This window comes from Platichthys flesus, chromosome 14, assembly GCF_949316205.1.
Source record: "Platichthys flesus chromosome 14, fPlaFle2.1, whole genome shotgun sequence".
In the NCBI taxonomy this organism is placed as follows: Eukaryota; Metazoa; Chordata; class Actinopteri; order Pleuronectiformes; family Pleuronectidae; genus Platichthys; species Platichthys flesus.
Window position 1 is genome coordinate 2991080 of NC_084958.1, and position 18983 is coordinate 3010062.

An 18983-nucleotide genomic window follows, 5' to 3' on the forward strand; every position below is an offset into this window, starting at 1 on the left:
GCAAAGGTGTAATGTAGCAGCATCGTCTGGCAAAGGTGTAAGTACCAACTGCATGTACATGAGTCAGAAGTCGAATATACAGTAATTAGGAGAGCTGATGATCAGAGGTGAGCGACAGGGCAGTGAGTTCACATCATTCAAACTAAATGCCTGCCACAGAAAATAACCAATGTTTTTTAAGGGTTGAGGTAAAATGAGTAGCCTATAAAGAAAAACCCTCTGTAGAAAGTCTGTCTGATGATTTCACCTTGAGCTTTTCTAAGCAGAGCTGTCATTTAAAGAGTCATTCGACCTATGAAAGAGAGAGGTGGCAGGAGCACTACTGGCGTCCCTCAATCAGGAATGAATGCTCACGGAGGGAAAACGTATGACTGGATTTCGAAAAAAGAACATGACAATCCATTATGCTACATCCACGTCTTCCTTTTTTTAACATGCTCCCAAAAGTCCACAAAGCTTAGAAAAACCACCAGGTAGAAAATTGTCTGTGTGAATGATTCCATCATAGAACCATCCTCAAAATCTGTTAACTACCTCCTCAAACCATTTGTTGTAAAACTGCAATCATACATTCAGAATTATTCTCAGGTCCAGAAGAAAGTAGCACAAATACAGAGAATTGGTTTTTGCATTATGAATATTGAGTCCCTATACAGCAACATTTTACATGAGGAAGGCCTGGAGGATCTGAGATATTGTTTGGGGTCCAGACCTGACGACCTTATGCCTCCAAGCGAATCTATTGAATGAGGGGACACTAAAAAACAATGTCTTCCATTTCCTGTACAAGTTATACAGACAAGAAAAAAGGACAGCTATAGGGGCATGTTTTGCAGACAATAACCCATTTAAAGACATAATTGTGAGATGGGGCAGATATGTTTATGTCATTTTGAAATTTCATGAAATGATTGTTACGATGCCTATGTAAACAGCTTAAATGAAAATCTTAGAATGAGCTAGGAATATGACCTACAAGTAATTTACTCATTGGACCTACGGATCTGAAAGGATGACCATGGTTATCTGCACACCTTCATCTTTAGAAAAGCCACCGACAGCATACTGACTTTTTTTACCCTCCATGGCTCATTAAAAATATCGCATTGGGACAAATTCAGGGACCAAGACGCATATGTGACTCTGATCAGGATTTCTATGTTCAATCACCGGATGTTCAGCACCACTTCAGAGGAAGAGGGTGTCACCAAGGCTCACAACAGAGCTGTGTCACTTGAGAAATTGGTCAGTCCCAACTTAAAGGAAGAGCAAACCCACAAAGCTTACTGCATGCCCACGTTATAGCAAAGAAGCTGTGCAGATCAAACAAATCATAAAGAAAAACTGGAACATCATTGAGAGCAATCATTTTTCCCATCTGCAACCAGACAGCTACATTTGGTCTTCCAATAACAAACGTGCTGTAGGTCTGCTTCTGTAGAGTTGAATAGGGATGGTGAGCAGGTTCTGCAAAAAACAAGTGCACTGTGGTCCAGACAACTGCCTTTTCCCACTACCTGTTCAACAACATGGCGTCGAACTTAGGCTCGCTTCGTTGAGGTTTCTTTATCCTTGGTGACACAAATGTTGTCCAGTAGACTGCCATTCATTCTCAGGATGTACTGTAACATCCAGGTCTCAGAACGTGTGATCACACTCAACAGTAATTTAGTGTGCTTCAAGACAAGGATGAATAGGGCAGATGGAGAGAGGCACTGGGTGAAGATAGTCAGGAGCAGGAACAACACAATCTTTTGATGTTCATGTAAAATGCATGCATTACATCAGGGGTGGGGAATCTTTTTTTCTTTCATGGGCCATTTCAATTTTCGTAACATCCTTCGAGGGCCATACTAAATTATTGCTTATCATGTAATATGTATCACACCAGGGCTACAGACTAACTTTTTACATTGGTTGCACTGGTACGCGTAACTTTGTCATTTAGGAGAAAATTTCATATAGCCATTTAGCACCACATGATACCACTAATAAACCTTTTCTTGACAGTTCCTACATACATTGGTCATTTCTTAACAAGGGGCTTGGTATCGCCACTGATTTCACAAATCAATTGGATTCAGATTGACAAGGTCGAGATTCAGTATGATTCAGTATCGATTCAGTTAATCAGCCATTCTGCTTGTATATTTGTAACCTCTAAGTTGGTGTATTACTAAAAATAGTTATACCGATAATGTAATAGCATAATCATGCAAGTACAACTGTTAAAAACCAAATGAACCTAATTCTAAATAATATTCAGTGTGACATTTGATTTAGAATCTAAAATATTTAATTATTCTAAATACATATTATATATAAAATAAGGCACAAACAAAACAATAAATAAAATGGACTCTGGCTCTGATAAAAAAAATTTTCTTAACTAAATATAAAAGATTTGGCCCAGGATATCTGTTACCAGCTCAGTAACAGGATGGGGCGGTTATGATTTTCATGATTTGAAATGTTGGACTTTTTTCAATGTGTCAGTGCATATCTCAAACTCCTAATAACTTTTGTTTGGTGTTTATTGATTAAATGTAAAGTCAGTGCAGGTCAGCAGGAGTGGAGGGAAGCCATTCAGACAGGAGACTCGGTACAAACCAATCGGTGCTTCTACTCTGATTCTGAAGCAGCGGCGCTGATAATTTATCATCCGGGGTCTGTTGTGGAAATCCCGTATTCCCTCTTTTTGTTGCCACTCTTCTTAAACTAATTTTAGAAACTGCCTCATCCACGTTAAAAAGCTGTCATCTCTGCTTCACTGTTTGTTTTTCTGTCTGTGAGTGAGTGTAAGCTTCGCCTCGCTCAGACTCAGACGAGAGGAGGTGAGAGACCGAGCAGCTAAATTTGAGGCGCACCCAGGTATTTATTAGTTGCAAGTCACAGATTTCACGTGGATGAATATCATATCAAAAATGATAACAACAATAATAATAAAGATTACATTTAGATGGGCATAATTTATTCTTTCCATTATTATGTTTTTGCATAATTTATTTGAGGGCAGATCCACCTAACTGCTTGGAATGTACCTTTTTAATCTATAAACAGAGCCTGTATTCACTTATCATCTTTCTTTTTCTTCTACAAAATCAAAATGTTATTGTTTTCATGAATTTCATTGGATGCAGATGGTGATAATCACAGTTCGAATTATGAGAAAGAAACAGGTAGGCATGACCTGTAATTAAACGTTCTCACTTCACACAATCTTTCTTTGTGTGCCCACATCCACATTCACATCCATATTGGGAAGCTATTCAGAGTGGTGAGAAAAGCGTACTTTTCGAAACTTTACATGGTTGAATTAATAAAATCCTACTTTTTATTATTCCATCTAAATACAGTACTTAGAAGCCCAAAACTACGAAACGCTGTATGTGTAAACCTCCTTGGCAATTCAATAGATCCTGTTCTATCTATCTATCTATCCATCTATCCATCTATCCATCTATCCATCCATCCATCCATCCATCCATCCATCCATCCATCCATCTAATTCACATCCACCACTGCACCTCTCTTTGCATGAGTTCTTTGTTCCTAACAAAAAATTGCTCTACAGACTTACATCTGGAAGCAGGCAGAACTGATACCCCCATCACACACACACACACACGCACACACACACACAGCCTCTATCTCTGTATCGTTTTTCATTTGCTCTAAATCTCTCCCACTCCACTACTCATCACTCATATCTCACTCATCTTCCACTCCTTTCCCAGCCTCTCTGCTCTCTCAGCGGGGAATGTCCTTCATCCTCTCTGCTTTTTCTTCATTACCGTCCTGCCTCTCGCTCTGTACTCCTCCTCCATCTTTTATCCAATTCTTTCTTCTTTTTTGTGAAGAAGCGATAAATGCTCCAGACTTCATTTCTATCTGATCCTTTCAGAATCTGGGTTATCCTGACTTGCAGTATTGATGTATAAAAGGATCTGAAGCTTAAGCTTGCGCCATGTAGTAGGGTTTATAAAGGGTCAGTGAAGCGGTGTAACGTCTGATGCCTGAAGCAAATGCAGCAATTTTACTACAAGATGGCATGTGTTTTTTGTTTGTCTGTCTTTAACAGCAAGAATGAGGTCCAGGTCACAGCATTAGGCAAAAGTTTAGCCTGATGCTAATACATGGTAAATATACTGAAAACACATTCACATGCATAAATACTTGAAAATGTCTTGATCAGTTACAGGTCGACGCAATAAATACTTATACATGTTGTTCAGTGAACATAGTGTGAGTGATAGAATGGAAGAGGAAAGCTTAAAGTACACTCCTCTATTTACAGTACTTTAAAAATGATGGACAGCAGTGTGCTCAGTGACTAGCTGGCTCGAAAGTGGAGAAAAGAGATCCCACTGCTGGGGGAAGCTGGCCTTATAAATCACCGGCATGGAACCATTGCGCTTCTGGGAACCACCTACAAAACCACACAGCTCAACATAAGCTCACCTGCAGCCCATCAGACACAAAGCTATAACTGCACTGACAGAACATAACAAAATCTTTATTTAAACAGAAACACCCTGTTGTGTTATGTAAGCTTGCTTCTAAATCATGAGTTTTTGTCTGTATTTAAACGGTGTTTCCTCACTTATTCAAGTAAGGAAACATCGTGCCCGTTAAAAGTTGCCTGTAGCTGAAAGGCGAATTAACTTGTTTTTGTATACTGAGCTATCAAGAGGAAAGGCAACAAAACATCTTTTCATTCATTACTCACTCCTCTGATTCTTCCCTTTCGTGATGCATTTACAAAGAAACAAGAATGTTCAACTTTGATAGCTGGTTCCCGTGCCGCTCGGAGTAAATGAAGACAAGTTATGTTTTTGTTGAGCTCAACCTCTGCCGGCACAGCAGCTTCCCCTCAGAATGAATGACTGTTCCACAAGCCGAGATGCAGAGACCTGAAGCAAATCGAATACACAATGTCACGACATGACCTTGATGCTGCTAACACTCAGAGATCTGTGGTCACCGGTGTAACCCGCAGTGACATTGTGTTTGCATGTGCCTCTATGTGCTGAAGGTGAGCCTCTCTGATTGGCTGAGTGAATGAGTGTGTGAGTGCGCAGGCCATTCCAGGGTTAAAGCACACAGAGGCTCTCTTGAATTGCCCTGCAGCCACCCATACACAAACATGGAGGTAATTATATCCTCCCTGGGATCAGATTTGGTTGATCTCTTTTCTCCCATCTGTTTTTAGTGTTAGGGCCGTTGGTCAATCAATCAATCAAATTTTATTTGTATAGCCCATATTCACAAATTACAATTCATCATAGGGCTTTAACAGGGTGTGACATCCTCTGTCCTTAACCCTCAGCAAGAGTAAGGAAAAACTACTAAAAACCCTTTTAACAGGGTAAAAATACGTAGAAACCTCAGAGAGAGCCACATGTGAGGGATCCCTCTCCCAGGACAGACAGAAGTGCAATAGATGCCATGTTGGTGATTGGTTTATCTTGTTCTTTTTCAATTAAAAAATCGTTCCTGTTGTCAGAGCAAATATTTACAGCAGTATCTGGGGACCAATGGAGCCTCAGTGTAATAAAAGGTTGAATAGTTTTTTGCTTAGTTTTTGGTCTTACCATAGGACGATGGACAAGTAGGTTTGTCTCTTCACTTGGGAGCTCTAGAGCCATTTTAGCTTGTTTCATATATCACACATGTACAATGTATGTATTATAATAATCACCAATATTGTTGTTTTTTCTGTATCAGGTAGAGGTATAATTATTAAAGCTGTATTCAAAAGATATTACCTCCACCAAGAGGGTTTTGTTTCCTTTTGTTGTTCTGTCTGTTAGTTAGCAGGATTACTCAAAAAACTAAAGGACAGATTACCAAATAAATTGGTGGAAGGATGTGGTTTGGGTCAGAGAGGAACCCATCAAATTAAGTAGGGATTCATTTAAATGGAAGTTGCAGGAATACAATCAATCTATTACAGTACCGTGGGTGCACATGCAGAAACATGCAACAGATTCTGAGTGACTGGTACACAATTTAAAGAGTGAATGACAAGGTCTTGTGTGAGATAGAACTGTATTGCATGCCACTTTCAGGTACATACAAAACTGCAGCTGACATTATGTGTGGCACACAAATACGATGCATTTACAGAGCAATACATTGATCAAGTCATAATGAGAGGTGTACAATTATTTTCTGTTCATTATGAAACTGTCCGGACAAATTAGCATATGGTGAGTTGCTACCGTCTAGATAATTAATGGAAAACACTACTTTAAATGGTAAGTTAGCCTTGGCTTAGGTATGAGCTCTCAGAGCGCCTTTCTAGTTCACAGCTGTAACTATGTTTATTGCATGACCGCGGCTTATTACAACTGTTGACAGTTTAAGGTCATTTTGTTCAAAAACGCCCAACAACCTACTACAAACTACTTTTAGTCATGTAACATTACAATGAAACAGAGGTAGTAATTTATGCATGTGGCAGTGCGTGAACATGTTGTCGATGGTGCTGACCAAATATACACTGAGCAAATGTAATATTTACACAGTCTGGGTCTAGACCGTGTAATCTGTGTCTCCGAGTGTGTTTATTGGGAACAATGAAATGAGACTGTTGTGTACAAAGGGCCGATTCTGTCCTCAGCAGCACTGTCTCCCAGAGCATGTCTTGACACTGCTCTTGGCATTTATTTATTTATTGGTTTGTTTATTTATTTATGTAGAAGCCTTCCTCTCTGTCTCAGGAGGCTCCTGGCCAATTACTGTGACAGTGCATCTGCCGCTTCAGCAGCAGCAAGAAAAACGCTGCTCGGCATAATGTTGCAGTAGAAAGGATTTTTGGAGGATTGTTCAGTGGTGTTCACATGCTTTTTGTTGTGGCAGTCGGTTGGTATCTGAAAGAGTGGTAAGGTCAGTATTTTTAATCTGAGGCGAGAGCACGGCGAATGAAACAGTACCCCCCCATCCACTGGGTTCTCATTTGTTTGTAAAACTATTAAAATTACTAAAATGTTAAAAGAAATAATATTTATTTTTTAAATAGGTACCTTCTCCTTACTTTAGCTAATTAGTAATACACTATTAAAGTTTGGAACTGTTAGGTCGATATTCTGAGGTCCTTATTGTTTGCCAGAAGAAGGCAGGAAGTAAACATCAGTTTGTTCAGCATGACCATGGGTTCTGGTGCCCCTCTTGTTATTCTTTTATACTTTGAACACTTTTTTTTCACAAGCCAAAGTCAAAGATCTTAAATTTCCTTCATACACTTAAAAGGATATTTCTCAAAAATGTTGTTCAGAAATATGTTACAATTTGTAACAGTGAGAACTACATCATCGCTAAAATAATCCACCCACCTGGCAGGTGAGACATTACAAGATGCTTATTGAAGTGCATGCTTATTGCACAAATGTGCTTTGAACTGTAAACCACAATAAAAGGCCGCTCTCAATGTGCAGTCCTTTCATTCAACACAATGCTTTTATTTTTAAACAAAATTTGAGAGGAAGAAAGTCTTTTGTTTGCATAGAGGAAATCTTACATCTTATACTAGAACTCAGGTCAAATGGGAACAATACAAAAGTGTGGCAATTATAGTGTATAGTTCTACTGATGCTTTTTGTCAGGGGAGATGCCAAGCATAGCATGATAGCATGAAAATGATTCATCAGGACAAATACTGTACATGGTCTTCTCTCAAATGAGAGTCCACTTTAGCACTGCAGCCTTGGGAATAAAAGCTGGGCCTAAATATAAGCTAGATGGTGTCATTTAGTCACAGATTCCAAGGCAAATTATGAATCCACATTTAAAATAATAATAATATAGTATTATATTTAAAAAATACAAATTAATTCCAGACCACCATGACCTTGACCAGCACCATGGGGGCAAAACAAATTGTCAGTTGATTGGAAAATATGTTCCATTAAACACAACCCTCCTTACTAGTGGTACTATTTAGAAATATTTCTCTTTTTGTTTTGTGTTTGCTTGCTATCACCTAGATAGTCAATCAATCAATAAAACTTTATTTGTATAGCCCTTGTTCACAAATCACAATTTGTCTCATAGATAGTGTGGTATTGTAAAGCACTGCATGACCCACAGAAACATTAGCTGGGGAATTATAGGTTTTCAACAACTCTCCTAATGTAAACTTACCATGACGGTAGGAGGCAGCATTTTCATTGTAAAATGTCTATGCTTATTAAATGGTGTCTAGGCAGTTTATGGTGGAAGCATTACGTATTGTGCAATTTAATGGGATAGTTAACGCAAAAATATCTACTCACAACTATGCCAATTGATAGGTGGGTGAAGTGTTTGAATCCACAAAACACTTCTGGAGTCTCAGGGGTAGAAACCAATACAATTCAAGTCAATGGCGAGTCCTGCTTCACAAGTAATGGAGCAACAGAAAAAGCCTAGCATGCCACCACACTGCTCCTGTGGTGTTATCCAAGTGTCCGCAAGCCTCGACATTCATATTTGACTCAAACATCAACATTTACACTGTTTTAAGCCTAAATATCCCCTGATATCCTCATACGAGCTGCATTCAGGGACCGAATGCTAATATCTGCTATTAGTGGGAATGCACCTGTTGATTCTGATAATCAGTGCAACATTATAGACACCTTAATCCTTGGTCAGCCCATAATATACATAGAAACACTGAAATCATGGCTCTATTTTCATTGCCTTACAAGCAAAGTGATTTTTTCATTTTGCAGCATCCACAGTCATTGGGTTAACAGTGAAAGGAGAATAGCACAGGCAATAACCCACAAATTTACAATAGATTTGTTATCAAGGTTTCCAGTAATATTGTGGGTCTGATGAGGCTTTACAAAGCCCAGGTAAAGATGTTTATCAGCCAAGCACACTATACAGGTAGTGGAACCTTAACACCAGGGGTTAATTTGTGCCGGATCCTGCCATTTCTGTCGTGATGTGGGGTGTTTTGGACAACTAAATATGGTGAGCATACTGTCTATTAATAGGCCGCCGTGCCAATCTTTAAATAGTAATAATGGAAGATTTATGTGATTTTTTGTAAGCTTTGAACTTTTATTTGTTATGTTTTACAAGTTAGATCTATGTTGAGAAATTAATTGCTAACTGTAAGTCCCATCCGTGTTGATGTGGGCAGTATAGCCTAAAATAATTGTAAATTATTGTCATAAAATGTATACCATGGATATTATTTGAAATTAAGGTATGTAAGTCCCACAGCATTGTCAGTGGGCATTTGCACGTTTTTTCAGCACCGTTTTCTGTATGCGTTCCGGGACCTGTGCCCGTCTCGTCATCCCTGCGCTGTCAAATGTACTTTGTGTTCCGGCACCTTGTGATTTACAAATTAAACACTGCTTAACACCACAAAAGACAACATTTTAAGAAATAATCCAACTTGGCAGAGTTACTGCAAATAAAGCTAGGCCATGTTGGCCAATGCAATATAATAAATAAATTTAAATGCTATTCACACCAACAGGGGGTATGCTGTGTTATCAACACTCTTTAGATCATGTTGTTTCAAGATATTTTTGAAGTCGTGGGGACCTCAGAGCTACAGTTCTTGCTGTGTACCACATGGTACTTGTGTGTGTAGACATAATCTATTTTTGACGAAAAATAGCTTTTATAACTTTGTTTTGAAAGGCTGTAAGCTCTCTGGACCTGAGTCTTTAATATGTTGATGTCAGAAGAATTTGACCTTGGGTGAATAGGCATTTTTTTTCAGGGGAAAGCCTTCAGGTAGTGTTGCATGTGTTATTGGAGACTATCTTGGGTCTCACTATCTTGGAGGATTAACTGGAAATGTCAGATACACAGAACATGTTTGTGTCAACTGTCATATTTCAAAAGAGGATTTTCAAAGACAATCCTCTTTCTCCAGCCGCTAAAAGAATGCCAGATAGTTACATTGAAACATTGCTGGAGTTAGAAAACAACCTAGATATGCAAATGTACAAAGGCATTAAGTGCTTTTATTTTGAACGGGCTAGGCAAGCCGACAGACAAGCTTTGAAACTGTGATCAAAGATCATTTTTATTGACTATTCCACCCCGAACAGTGTGTGAAACGTGAAGAAAAGAAGAGCAGCGCGGCTTTGCAGCAGAACCGCAGGCAGTGTTGCTGCACTGATCTGTGAACATTTGCACAGAAATAAAAAACAAGCCATTCCGCAAACACATCCGGGCGTTAAACATTTTTTCACTTAACTTTACCCTGTCTTACTATTAGCTTATAAGTTATTTGTAAAGCACTCTGAATTGCACTAACGTGTACAAAGTGCTATACAAATAAAGTTTGATTGATTGAGTCTGTTGTCTAGACACACTTCTTATTTTACACATTGCCCTTGCTTCCAATGAAACAGTCAGGAACTTGGGAGTGATCTTCGATCCTGATTTATCCTTTAATAGTCACTTAAAACAAATTTCTAGGACCGCTTTTTTCCACTTGCGTAATATTTCAAAAATTAGACATGTCCTTTCACAAAAAGATGCAGAAAAACTAGTCCACGCCTTTGTTACATCGAGACTGGACTATTGTAATTCATTATTATCAGGCTCCAGCAGGAAGTCGTTAAAGACTCTACAGCTTGTCCAAAATGCTGCAGCACGTGTCCTGACGAGAACAAAGAGAAGAGAGCACATTTCTCCAATATTAGCATCGCTACACTGGCTTCCAGTTAAATCTAGAATAGAATTTAAAATTCTCCTCCTCACCTTCAAGGCCCTTAATAATATAGCGCCTTTATACCTTAAAGAGCTGTTAATACCTTATAAACCCACTAGAGCACTCCGCTCCCAGAATTCAAGCCTACTTGTCGTCCCTAAATTCTCTAAAAGTAGAGTAGGAGCCAGAGCTTTTAGCCATCAAGCCCCTCGGCTGTGGAATAATCTACCACTTTCAGTTCGGGAGGCAGTCACCATCTGTTCGTTTAAAAGTAGGCTCAAAACCTTTCTTTTTGATAAAGCTTATAGTTAGAGCTAATTAGTGCGCCAGAACGTTACTTGTTCTATTTTATGACACATGACACACGGAGCTTCTCTTTCCAGCTTCTCCTTCCTCTTCTCCATCCCTATCCCCCTTCCCCGGAATCCCTTTGCTTTATCACCCGCAGATCCAGGGCCTCTGTGGCCGCACCATGGATTACGGTTTGTGGATCGCGCACCGGGGGTCGCGGTGTTGGATCCAGTGTGGCGGATTCTGAGTCATGTGGGCTGATCGTGGTGCTGGTGGCGGACCCTGTGTCGCGTTGGCATTGGGCACGGGCGGTGGACCAGGACCGCAGTGGTGGCTTGTGATGGGTCCTCCTGGTGGGCGGCGGTGGACGGTGACTGAGGACTGAAGTGGCGTCTGGTCTGGATGGTGGATCGTGGTCTAGATGGTTGCTGAGCATGGACTGTGCTTCATCAATGCTGCTAGAGACTTTGATTATTGCTGATGTTCTCCTGCACGTGGCATCTATTGCACTTCTGTCCGTCCTGGGAGAGGGATCCCTCACATGTGGCTCTCTCTGAGGTTTCTACATATTTTTACCCTGTTAAAAGGGTTTTTTGTAGTTTTTCCTTACTCTTGCTGAGGGTTAAGGACAGAGGATGTCACACCCTGTTAAAGCCCTATGAGATGAATTGTAATTTGTGAATATGGGCTATACAAATAAAATTTGATTGATTGATTGATTATTTTACAAGGATTACATATTTGCTATAAATAGAAAGCATGTACCTGCTGGGTGATTCTGAGGATATAGGATTGTGAAGGTTCCACTTCCTGCTCATAATTCAGTGACTTTAGCTGTGTCTCAATTAAGGGGCTGTTTCCTACGGAAGCTTCATTCAAATACTGATTCCGTAACAGCTGTGCAATTAGAGAGCCAATTGTCTCAGAGATTTTAAATATGAGAAAAAAAATAATTAAATTGTAGCATGTTAATTCTGAGAACCAATCTGACTTTCTGACACTGAGTCGTTAAACTCAGTGCTAATTAGGAGCTTACAAACACATGGCATTCATTATTAAATAAGAACATAGATTCAAACTATTCTGAACTGTAAGAATGTGTCATGAATCTGGCGAAGAGTTTTCTCAGAATAAGAAAAAATTCGAAGAATATTTTGGTGAATAAGGCCCATTGCGTTCTCTCGTGAGTTAATCCTGTCTAACTATAGTCTATGTTACCCGGATTTGCAAGATTGTCAGGTTGTAGGTGAATTTTAAAGTATCACTCTCAGCTGGGAATTCATAGAATTATCTCTTGGGTCGATGGCATGCATTGTATTGAAACAACAAAAGACTGTGCTTTTTATGCTTAGACAGCGAAGAGCAAGTCTTGAACCCGAGAGAGAGCGTGCTTTCAATTGCTAAAGACTTGATGAGTTTCTTGATCACACTTCATTTCCAGTTATTGGGCCATGTTTCAGCTCATTCCAGCTTATAGCTGTTTGAGCTGAATCAGCAGAAAACTATAATGTATAAATACAGAAATAGATCAGCCTAGTAGAGTCTCTTTCAAATGCGTACAGTTTTGTCTGACACCCTTGAGGCATCACTGTGCTTGTCTTGTCCACATTTTGTATATTCAATTTATATGGGCTTTAAGCTTTTAAGCTGTCCTTTCAAAGGTATGGTTTAGTAAATTGTTTCAGAATATTTTTTTCCTTATTTGTTTAAATCCTCTTCAGCCATCAATAAATGAAACTCAGCATTAATTCAGTCAGGAAGACTTTACGCTCATTCAATCAATCTCAAATCTCTCCCTCTCTCAAAACTTATTGATCAGCTGATTGTGGGCATTTCTAAATGGCCAATCAGATTCTGCACAGTCTCTTCTGGCCAATCATGCGGTTGTAGTCAAACTTTAAATCTCTTCTTTTCTCTTTCGCAGTCAGCCATTATTCAAGGACGGGCATAATCCACCTCCAGCCCAACCTCCTCTAGCACCGCACCACCAGTGTCTAGACCCCGGGGGGATTCCTGTACTTTATTCTGCACCACCCCTTATAATCCCAATGAATTCACACTCTCTAAAAAGCCAGAAGACTATCTGTGCATATCTCAACAAATGTTAACACGTTGAATCAAACTCTTCCGTAAATGTAATAAAGTGGTCTGCAAAAAGTAAAAAAATGTGGGTGAATGTGGCCCTCACAGGTTTTTAATACATAGCAATTGACCATTTCATTCGATCATTTCATCCTGATTAAAATTCAGATGTAATGTTTTTGCTAGTGTACTTGTCTGTCACTAGTGGTTGTCAGTCAGGGCATGTTCATGATATTTATCTGCATAGGTAATGCCCCATCAATGCCCATAAAAGGGCATCAGACTGCAGCACTGTTTCTAAAAAAAATAGAAGAAGCCAGGAGTGATTTAGGGAAAGGTTAATGACGGCGTGACTCAAACCATAGAGCAAGGGTTATATTTTGTAGTTTCTGCAGTGAAAATAAAATACCACAAAAATAATACATGGAATGCGGTTAAACGTTCGATAATATCTGTATCAGGATAAAGTTGCATAATTTAATTTAACAAAAGTTTGATCTCAGAATTGAAGTCTAAATAAATATTGTTAAACACAGATTAGAGAGGGGGAAGGGAAAAGAAAATTTAAGTGAGCTGGAGAAGTGCATCATTGGAAACACAGCACTGCAGGTGAACCCTCAGCTTGGTGACTATTACACGACCTGAGCCTGAAGGGACCCATCTGGACCGGGTCAGGTTCAGACAAAATATTTTCAATAATAATCAGGTTCAGTTCCGGCGAGGTGAGCCCACAGGATAATCTGCACCCACAGACCTGAATGTTGTGCACAGCTTGTGTTCCGGTCACTTCTCCTGACATAAACCATCTCTCTTTGCCAAAACAAGTTACATTATATTTTCAAAAATAATAAGCTTCACTTTAATAGAACATTTGAACTAAACGCTGTAGCATTTAAACAATGGAGCATTGTGTAAACACCAATGTGTAAAACCAATAAATGGTTGACTATTTTTCGTGACTAATTATATCCCTGTGTTTAAAAAGTGTTATCTTTTTCAGTAGACCAGATATTATGTGTGTATGTTCTCCTCTTAAACTTTTCCATGTGTTTAAATACAATTATCAAATCCACTGAAACTTATATTAAGATGAAATTATAAAATATTATGGTAATTTAAATCGTAATATAGAACTGTAGAATTAAAAGAAAAAAACAATAACTGATTATATTACACAATACCACAAGAACATAGCCACGATGAGAACTGAAACTGAAAATTTACTGAAAGAAATGTTCATGATAAATGCCTTTTGATGAGTATTACATATCACTTAGCTGACGCTTTGATCCAAAGCAACTTAAATAAGTGCATTCAACCATGAGGTTACAAACACAGACCAGCAAGAATCAATGTATTACTAAGTACAATTAGTCATCACAAAGCCAAACTTAAATAACTACATGTAAGTGCAATATATAAGTGTAAGTAAACTTAATATACTTATATAAACACCAGAGTTGACGCTGGTTTATTAGACATCATCTTCTTAACGAAGTTGTAGAGATGTGTCTTAAGTCTGCGGTGGAAGATTTGTAGACTTTCTGCAAACAGGATTTTGTTGATTGGTTAGCTCGCAGTGCAGAGGCAACAAGCCGATTGGCAGATGCAGAGCGGAGTAGAGAGGATGGGGTGTAACGTTTGACCATATCCTGAATGTAGACTGGACCCGATCCGTCCGGAACACGGTAAGCAAGTACTAGTGTTTTGAAACGGATGCGGGCAGCTACTGGTAACCAGTGAACGAAGCGGAGGAGCGGAGTAGTGAATTTAGAAGCCAGGCTGAATGCCAGGTCTCTGGGGATCTGCAAAGAACACGTACTGTCATAAATATTATGTCACCTTGCTATTTAGTGTGTCTCTTGGTGGTTTCTCAGCAGCTTGCCCCTGCTTCACTGGTCATTCCCTCCACTTAAGGATCACCATCTATCTATGCTTCATCCATCTGGTCTTGGTACTGGATCCCTTTTTTTAATTTACAAAAATAACTGTTGTAAACAGCTGCACTGTTTGGTTTTGGTTACTGAAGTGGGTCCTCATGCTTTGCAGCTTCTTACTTTCTTGTTGATCTGTCTGATCTCTCTCTTGGTCTCATATTTGGTCTCAACCTTTCAGTCCTGTTTCTCTTTTTTCCCTTTCTGTCTTTCCTTCTCTGATCATTGTTTCTTTTCTCTGTTCCTCACTCTCCCTCTTTCTTCATCATTGTTGCTATTTATTAGTACTAATACTTGAAGAGTCATCCAAATAAGTCACATATCCTCTGAGGAATATACGGAATGGTTCTCTTACAAGTGGCAAGTTTTTTTTTGCCTGCAGATTCTTTGTTTTGATCCATTGTGATTGTCGCTATTTGTTTGTCAGTAATGATCAGTCATATTTTTTTATAGCCCTCATTTTTAAAGGTCCAGTGTGTAAAATTTGGTTCAAAGGGATTTACTGGAAGAAAATTTAATATGAAATAATAGTTGTGTTTCATCTGAATTGTACAAATTGTTGTTTTCTTTATCCTAGAATGGGCCCTTATATTTAAATACTTTATATTTACATCTGGAGTGGCTCCTCTCTACAGAGACCGCCATTTGTTTTACAGTAGTTCAGACTGGACAAATTAAACACTATATTAGTTTTTATACAACTGAAGGCCTCCACAGGTTCTCTATAATGTTTGGAAGGGGAGGATGTGGTGAAGCTGCAACATGCAACTTCATCACCAGATATTACTGAATCTTTCCATTTGCTTCTTGTCTCCAGTTAAAGAGCGGACTGTTGACAATCGCGTCACTCAGGGCAGCGGGGCATGGTGGCCTTAACTGAGAAGTACAATACAGTGGGCGATAGTCCATTACATTACATTTAATTTAGCTGACGCTTTTATCCAAAGCGACTTATAATAAGTGCATTCAAGGCCACCCGAGGCTACAAACCCAGAACAATTTTACATTTTTTGGAAGTGGGCCAATTTAAAATGGATGGCAGGCCGCAGATGGCCCGTGGGCCGTAGTTTGGACACCCCTTCTGTAGAGCGATACAGTACTGAATGGAATGTGGCATACTGAAAAGTAATAAAATAAACCAGCAGGCAATGCATTTATTGTAAACGAGCTAACCACTCTAATTGCTTATATAAAAACAAATGCAACATACAAAAGTGCAGAACAACAATCAACTACAAATGAAATTGAATAACTAGCTAACCAAAGATCTTATTTTCAGATGGGTAAGTGAGAAGCTCAAATGAAGGACAATGTGCAGGCTGGGCTGTTAGCAAAAAATGTCATTCACTTTTGATGTGCCTTGTGGAGCGCTTACCTTAAATGTAATGGTTGAGATGCTCCATGTCCAAGGATGCCACTTTTTGGGGAATTGGTGAAAACTTTTACAAATTGTTCTCAGGTTCTTCTCAAAGATCGGCTTTCTTGCAAAAGCCTTGAACCGTTACGCTACCAAGTAGACAATGTGAGAGAAGGTTTGTTGGAGGTCAGGGAACATGCTAATGACTCTCCAATTCTGGAGAAATTTGGTCATTTAGATTTCAAATTTGCTTCATTGTCAGATCGAAACATGCAACTTGATGTTGCTGTGGTCAGACAAAGACAATTAAATCAACTACAGGACGACTGGTTTTAATAATGCACAGGTCTAAGCAAAAGCAATTTTTTAACAAATGAACACTGAGTAACTGCTGAAGGAGAAAAGGTTGCTGTCCACAAACAGGCACTTTTTCTTACAAGGCAGCTGATTAGCCACAAGCTGATGCAAGGAAGAGATTAAAAGTATCCTTATTTAATGCCAAGGAAGATTTCCGCATCCAGTTTTATGAGGAACTCTTTCAGTCTCTGGGAGAAGTTAGACAATTTTGGAGTCCTTCTCAACTTTAGCCAGCTTGATGACCAGACACTGAGGGACCAGTATAAACTTCTGGGAGACTAATGTAGTGGAAAAATTGTGTGGTTGAAACCTATTTTGTATTTAAAAAGGAAGTTTTTGCAGACCTTTCTAAATAATTGTATGACCTGTACTGTTTATGATCTGAACTTTTATGACCTGAAACATTTATTATCTTTTTATTATTTATCTATTCTCCAAAGAACTGATACATCCAAAGGCAACATATGTAAATCAGTTTTCTGTATCTTGATTCCCGTCTCAAACTGCGCCTACAGAACCAGACTGAACTTGTTCAGACAAACAACCTTAGTTCTCCTAAATAAGATCCTTGCATTTGACTGTCCTGCATCTTCACTCAGAGATCCCTGTGACTCTCTGTGTTGATCCTTTCTGCAGAAAGACCCTATTCAAATACACAACGACACCTTTTTTCCAGCCTCTTGTATTTTCAGATTTCCATCACACCTGTGGAGAAGAGGCTGATGTGGTGTGAGTGAACTGGCTATATAGCTGGAGAGCCTTCCAGAACTCCCCAGTGCAGAGATGACCACATTTGAAGTAGATCAATAATTCATGTGTTACTATAAAACAAAAAATGGGTTTTAGTGTCAGAATAAGAAAACAATCCTAAACTACCCTTTTGGGGGTTTTTAGAATCGGATTCCTTCATTTTTGGGGGGGTCTGAAGAAGGAAGAGGCAGCTCAGGTAGTATTTATTTTAGGAATATAAGCATGTGGGTAGAATGTCTAAGTTAACCAAAGGGCGCCTGGACTTTAAACTGTAGGTCAATCTGGACAAAACTTGAGTGTGTCACAACTTCAGTCAGTTCATAGTATTCTCATTTTCTGTTATCTTGCTTTACATATACTAATTCTCATGTCCTTTCACAATTCAGCCACTTCCCCCTGTTCTGCATCACCTCTTCCCAGGGATTCTACTACCTGACCTGATAATATACTGTGGCAGCGCTGTATGCAGTTTGGCCCGGGCAGTGGAGCTGTCCCTGTGTTCCTGGGTCCCATCTAATTCTAATCACCTTGGTTATTTATTATTTAACTGTTTGTTAATGTAAGCATAACATACTTTGAGTGAGCCAACTGAGGGCTGGTTTGAAGCATATATCTGGCCAGTGAATGTTTATGGTAAAAGCAACCATTCAAACGCACCTTTATCTTGCTTTTTTGTTTATCTTTTCTGCTTCTTTTCCTTTGCTATGTATCATTACAGTGCACATGCATGAGCAAGCATCAACGTGACACCAGCTCTCAAATCGTTAGCAGGAAATTATTAAACCAGTAGAATTAACTTACTTGTTCCTTAACATGATATGTTTTTGTACGATTGCTACAATTGGTTTTATATAACCTTATTACTCTTGTTGAGGGTTAGGTCAAAGGATGTCAAACCATTTTAAAGCCCTACCAGACAAATTGTGATTTGTGAATATGGGCTATATAAATACAATTTAATTGATTATTGACGACGGCCCCATCTTGTGTCAACCCTTTACTCTAAATGTTGTTTATCTACCTATTTATCTTGTGTTTCTGTTTTTATTCTTCTACCTAAATATTTTTTTTATTTTTATTTTATTCTATTGTATTTTATTGTATTCAAATATACCGGCTGCTATGACGACATAATATCCCTTCGGGGATGAATAAAGTAATCTATCTATCTTATTTAAATCAAGGTGTGCCATTCCTGCTCTGTGGTTGGCTGAATTCAGGAAGGTGTGGCCTTCCCTCATCTTCCCCAGCTGATCGTCTCCTGCTCCTGGTGCTTGTTCCCTGATTGGTCAGCCCAGTCCACTCTCCACCAATCTCTGAGATGCCTTGAACCTGAAGAGTATATAAACCCAGATCACCTGCCAATCATGGCAGCTGTTCTTGCCTAGCCACATATTGCTCTAGAATTGCAATGACTAACTCTGTCAGCATGTTATGTGTTGGTATGAAATGGGCCTTAAGTTAAACTTCACATTACTTTGCTTGAGGCTTAACCAGGGTACTAGTTTCAGCAGTAGGCTTACGGGTGCTGCCCTCTTGG

At 39.1% G+C, this 18983-nt stretch overlaps 1 long non-coding RNA gene across 1 annotated transcript in view; it reads left to right on the forward strand.

The window, feature by feature from the left end:
- The window catches only part of LOC133967946 (uncharacterized), a 30524-nt gene extending 11930 nt beyond the window's left edge, over positions 1-18594 (forward strand). The window contains exon 4 of the long non-coding RNA XR_009924080.1: positions 17830-18594. This is a non-coding gene — a long non-coding RNA (uncharacterized LOC133967946). The remainder of the gene's footprint in view (positions 1-17829) is intronic.
- Positions 18595-18983: the final 389 nt, after the last annotated feature.